The sequence below is a fragment of the Condylura cristata genome, unplaced genomic scaffold (genome assembly GCF_000260355.1).
Source record: "Condylura cristata isolate star-nosed mole 26May11 unplaced genomic scaffold, ConCri1.0 scaffold00006, whole genome shotgun sequence".
Taxonomy (NCBI): domain Eukaryota; kingdom Metazoa; phylum Chordata; class Mammalia; order Eulipotyphla; family Talpidae; genus Condylura; species Condylura cristata.
The window spans coordinates 49,864,983-49,870,857 of NW_004567107.1; positions in this window are offsets into that span (position 1 = coordinate 49,864,983).

A 5,875-nucleotide genomic window follows, 5' to 3' on the forward strand; every position below is an offset into this window, starting at 1 on the left:
ATCTGGGAAGACAGGTAAAGTGGGGGAAATTTCAAGAACTTTCCCCCACCACCACCCCGAGGTAACCCTTTAGGGCACACCCCACTGGGAGTTGCCTCCCAGCCCCGCCCCCTCCCCTAGCAAATCCTCTGGTCTGCGTTCTGCGGACGTTCATTTCCTTTGTGTGGGTCATTTCTTATTTTGTGAAAAGCCAGGCTAAATTTGACAGTCTTTCTAGATGAAAGATATAAGGTGACAGCCGAGGTGAATCCAAATAAATACTCATTTCTCTATAAAAAAAATTTTAGGCAACCTCATCTTCGATTTTTTTTTCAATCCCAAAGCCAAAGCATTACTTTCTGTTGCACTTGATGCTGCATCTCTTTTCTCACCCTCATCCCAGAGTCTGCGGGGAGGGGGCGGGGAAGCGCTACTGATAATACCAGCTTTAACTACTGGAGTTTCCCTTTGAACAAATATTCAATTTAACTGGAGTTAATTTACCATAAAAGACATTCCCCTTGGCACGAATGCACTCATGTCCTTGAACACACCTCTTTGAATGCCTGGACTCTTACAGAAGCCATTATATTTAGGGGGTCCCTTTAAAAACCTAGCGCCCATCTCTCTTTCTCTCCCTCCCTCCCTTCCTCTCCTCCTCCTCAGCACACCACCCCCAGTGAAATCCTGGCACCCAGAGAGCTCTCCTTTCAGCCAGAGATCCCAGAATCAGCCGCTGTCCCCTGGCAAAGAGGCCCAGTGCAAGCCCTGGACAAGTGACTCCAGACGTCCTTTCCCCTCCTCCCTCATCCCTTGGCCTTTCCAACAGAAACCATTTCCTTTTGCCACTAAAACTAGGCTGCATCCAAAAGTTTCTCACAAGCTTAAAAATGAACAATTGACAACTGTTACACAGAAGAGCCCACAAAAGCGGCAGCAGCAGCAGGGGTGAAGAAGCAACAACAGATGCAGGTAAGACCCCAACAAAGTGAAGCTGTCTGGGTCCTCCCAGGCCTATCACTTAGGGGTTCAAGTCTCTTTCAGGTATTCCATGTTTGCAGGACAGATATGACTGGGCACAGTGTGATGAGCATGGAGGATGCTTGGTAGTTTGGGGATTTTGATTTGATTCCAAGGAAAGGGAAAATGAGAACGGAATAATGAGGAGGTAGGGAAAGCCAAAAGTGAGGAAAGAGTGACCAACAGAGATTCCGGAAGGGCTTAATGAGCCTCAGTTTACATGAGTCTCACTGTCCTCTCAGGCCTGAAGCCCTGGTTGGGAAGGCTGACACCACACAAAACACTGCTTCTTATCCAGCCAATGCCAAGGTCACTGCAAGCCTTCTCAGGATGCACTCTATGGGAATTTTTTGTGGAGGGACCGGTGGGTTTGGATTAGGGAGACATCTGGCTTCTCTCAGCATAATTTGTGGACTATCTTTGCCTTGAGAAATGGCATGCTTTAAAAATCCCAAGTAGAAAAATAGAGAAGACATGAGCAAGTACATATATTTCACTCACCACTCCATCCCCCATGTCTGTACCGAGGTATTGAGAGTGGTTTAAACTATCTCTGGAAAACTTGTGAATGGGCCAAACACCTCTTAGACTTGGGGACTTCCCTCTCCTAAACTCTCTCCTCTCACTTAGGGTTAAAATGTGGGCCAGTTTCATTAACCCCTAAAATAACTAGAAAAAAGTGAAAGGTTCCTCAGCAGGGAAATGTGATATTCAGAATTCCTTATTGTCCTGCCACCTTATAGGGGAAAAGTTTCTTTTCTGACAGATACTTTATGAATTTCTAGAACTTCCATGACTGGATTTTCAAAATCCAGTTAGACATTTGAAAAATTAAGCAATGTTACCCAGTTGGCTCCTTACACTGACCTCCAGAAGGAAGCTTGACATCTCAACTATCTCCTAATATTGATTTTTCTTTTAACCTTTCTCCCTTCTAAAGAAACTTGGTAACAGGTTGCAAATCCTAGGCAGTTTAGAGAAAGGTTTCTTAGTACTTAACAAAGCTGTCATTTTTCAGTACACCCGATGGCTTTTTCTTTTTCTAGTTCTTGCATGTGATTTGAGGGGAGCCTCAGCAACTCTATAGCCTGGCTGCATCGCCAATATCAATATTTTAAAACTAAATACAAAAGAGACAGATGACCTCCTCACCCCAGGAACCTGACTACCACAAAACACTGAGTATCTACTAAGCCATCCTAGACCTTTCTTTCTTGCAAGTGAACCACAAAATCATACATGTGTAGCCTGGAAAATACAAGGTTATGTCCACAAGCAGGAGTACCAAAAATCCATTTTAAAACACATAAGCATCCAACAAGTACTGAATTTGCCTGCACTTGATGGGAATTGCAAAATCCTGCCCAGTTCTCTCAGCCCTTAAACTACTATTGTCAAATTAGGATAGCAATTTTTCCCTACTAGAAAATTTTGAACCAGTGAATTTCCCCACCCACCCCACCCCCATTGCCAGTGCTTTGACTTTCACTGAAACAAATAAATAACCCTGGACTTTTTCCCCCTCCTCTGGGAGCTGTTTGGTGTCCCCTGAGGACAAAACTAAATGAGAAAAATGACGCTGTTAATAATGTTGCTGCTGAATGCCTGTACTCGACTGTTTAAAAAAAAAAAGAGAAGCCGCCCCACTAAGTATGTCTACATTTCGGGCACATTTACAAGCAAGGAATGAATCGAATGAATCTGAACACCGACTGGGCCAGAGTCCTCCATTTAGGTTAACTGGTTTCCACGTCTCTACAGAGATGAGGCCAGTTCATCAACAAAGTCTGAACTTCTGAAGACTTTTGCTCCCTGCATTATAATATCAGCTTTTGCTATAACTTTTGTAACTATGAAAATCATAGTAACAGTGCCTACGTTTCTCTCGCACAGTACTATAGAAGTTACATATGCTCTAGCTCTATCACAGTATCTTCTCTGCTGAGAGTTGTAGTTACTGTCCTTTTGCAAAATAGCTGCCTTTAAAAATAAAACTATACTTATTTCTCCATGTAGTTAGCTTTTGTTGCCTATCTACATGCCTTTGTGACATAAAAACATCAGTTGTAAAGAAATGTTTAGAAAGCTGTATCCAAAATGACCAAGTAGTCTTTATTTTCTGTATTAAAAAGTGTAGAAAGTGCAAACCAACTCAAAGATTCTTCCCTTTCTCTAATTCTCCCTCTGAAAACTGCAATTCTGTTCAAAAATCAAAACAATTCATGACAACAAAATAGAGCCTTTTAACTTTCAAATGAAAATTTAGCAAACAACAGCATAATTACCAAGAGCAAAGACAAACAGTTGGGCCTATGCAAGCTATATATGTTTAGCAAACGTTCTCTCTAACACGTATCTGAAATATTTTAACAACACAGTAAATTCATGATCTCAAAACAATAATATTCTCAAACTGTGTGATGTCACAAACTCTAAAAGCAAAGTTACAGATGTCCTGATATCACATTCACTCATATTTATGCTGCTGCTCAATCTGACTGTATTAAAACTAAATAGATGCCAATATCTGCTAGAGAATAAGAATTTATTTTGGACATTAGACACTGAAACTGTCACCATTTTTTGTATGAAACACTCAGCTAATCAATTTCCTATTAAAACAGCTTTCAACAATAGTCAGCTTTAAAATTCATCGGGGCCAGTAAAACCCTTCTCCCAGGGCACAAGAATGCACTCCCAACCACCAAGGATAATTACCCTTCTAATACTTTTATTGCCCAAGCACTTTTCCTGTGCTCCCCATCAGTTAGGCAGGAATCTGCAGTATATTGTATCAGGGAGTTGAAGTGCTTGACCTTTGCCCACATATGATTTAATAGGGACGTTTCAGCACTGAAGCTTTCTCCATCTCTCATACCATTCAATGAAAACATCAAACCTCAAATGTAAAACTGGAAACCACAACGTTTTGTGTTTCACAACTCTTTGCAGTTTTTACTTAGGCTGCTTAAAGGTCAGCTTCTTTGCCTCACAATGCTCTCTGCCATACAATGAATACTCAAAAGTTACACTAACTCTGATTTTGATTAAATTTTGAAGTCCCAGTCAGATACACACATGCACCCTGCTTATTTACACGTACATTCTTTTCTAACCACATAAGCATGTGTGTATGACTTCCTGGACTTATTCCATTTTAGGGCTGATTTAAATGTCTGTTCAAGTATGGGTTCAAAAGTTAACTTTTTCCCGCCTGATGGAAAGTTAAAATTACAAAGAATGTGCTATAAGAGTCTTTCAAAGAAAGTCAGAGCTAATCTTGTGTATTTTGGCGCCTTTTCCCTGCAGCTACTGTACTGGGGAGGTGAGGAGGGCGGGTAGATGTGACTTGGAGATCTTGTCTGTCCAGTCTCAAGTTCAATGGCAGTTCTTTTAACCAGAGGAGAAGATGGCCCTAATAATAATTCCAATCACGCCACTTGAGCATCTTGTGTCAAAGTGGAAACTGGCTTCCCCGCCCCCTTCAGCTTGAAAGCTGCCAAGTCCTCACACACTCTGCATTCAACCACAACTTAATGGATGGGATATTGTGCATTAAAATGTGTCCCAGACATACTATCGGAGAGAGGACAAGGGAAAAGGGAGACAGACAGACAGACACAGAGAGAGACATGGGGTGGGGGGAGGAACAGCAGGGTGAAAAAATGTATTAAAATTAACGGGAAGAAATCATTTTTTAAAAAAGGGGTGGGTGGGAGGAGGGCTAACATTTTGATCCTACAGCCTCTATCTAGGCTTAGGGGGTGGGGAGAAATAAACTTTTAAATGATTATTGATATTAAAAATTCCCAGTACACCAGCCAGGGTAAACAGTCCTGCACTTACTTATAAAATGAGCATATGTAATAGGGTCGTGCCTATTTACCTCAAAGTGACTGAAAGAACGCTGCAAAAAAAAAAAATCAACTACAAGATACAACGAAAGTATCATTTATACAGAAATTTTTCCAGTATTGGGGAAAGGTGAAAAGTAGAGGTGAATGGAAAAATGCTACATCTTGCACTATTTACACTCGCAATGTTATCCACTGATTTCCATCATAGAAGTGTGGTGCATCTGCTAAAGTTGCCTACTCAAAACTAAAAAACCAAGACTACGTGTTTGTATTAGTTCTGGAAGTCAACATGATAGCTAAACCTATGCGCAGAAACGACATTTAGGTAAAAGTCACTTTACAATGAAAAAACAAAAATACAGATGCCTGAGGTGGAAGGGGGTGCAAAAGACGAACAACACAAGCAGATAAAACCCATCGTTTCAAAGCCACATACCATCACACCGTATTGCATTAAATAAGAGATCTTGAGTCTGCAACAACCCAGGGCCGCAGACTTCACGTGTCTCAGGTGTAGACTTGTGGATTTTCTCAAGGGTTGTTTGGTATTTAGTTTTTTTGTATTTAGGTGGGGGTGGGAGTGGGGTGGGGGAAGACAATCCGGGAGTAGTCTTTTATTTTTTTTTCAAATAATTATTTCTGCTATGCCACCGTCATGGCCAGAGAAGAGATGGTAAAAGTCAAGTCTAAAAGCAAGCAGCCCCTCTGTCGGTATGGATATCCAGTTTTCCTTCCTCTCACTTGCAGAGTCTGTTTCTCCTGCTTGTCGTGAAGGGCGTCCGGAGAGCCGTGCGTGTGTATTTCTGCGTGTGTGTGCGCGCGCGTGTTTGGGCGCGCGCGCACTCGCGCGGCTTTGGTGGGTTTTATTGTTGTTTTCGTAGGGTTGCTCGGGCGGTGGGAGCCTCCTCCCCGCGCTCGGGAGAGGCCGCGGGGTCGCGCGCTCGCCCCTTCCCCGCCCTCGGATTGGCCTGGCCGGCGGCGAGGCTCTCCCGGAACCGCCACCCACCCGCGCACCCTTC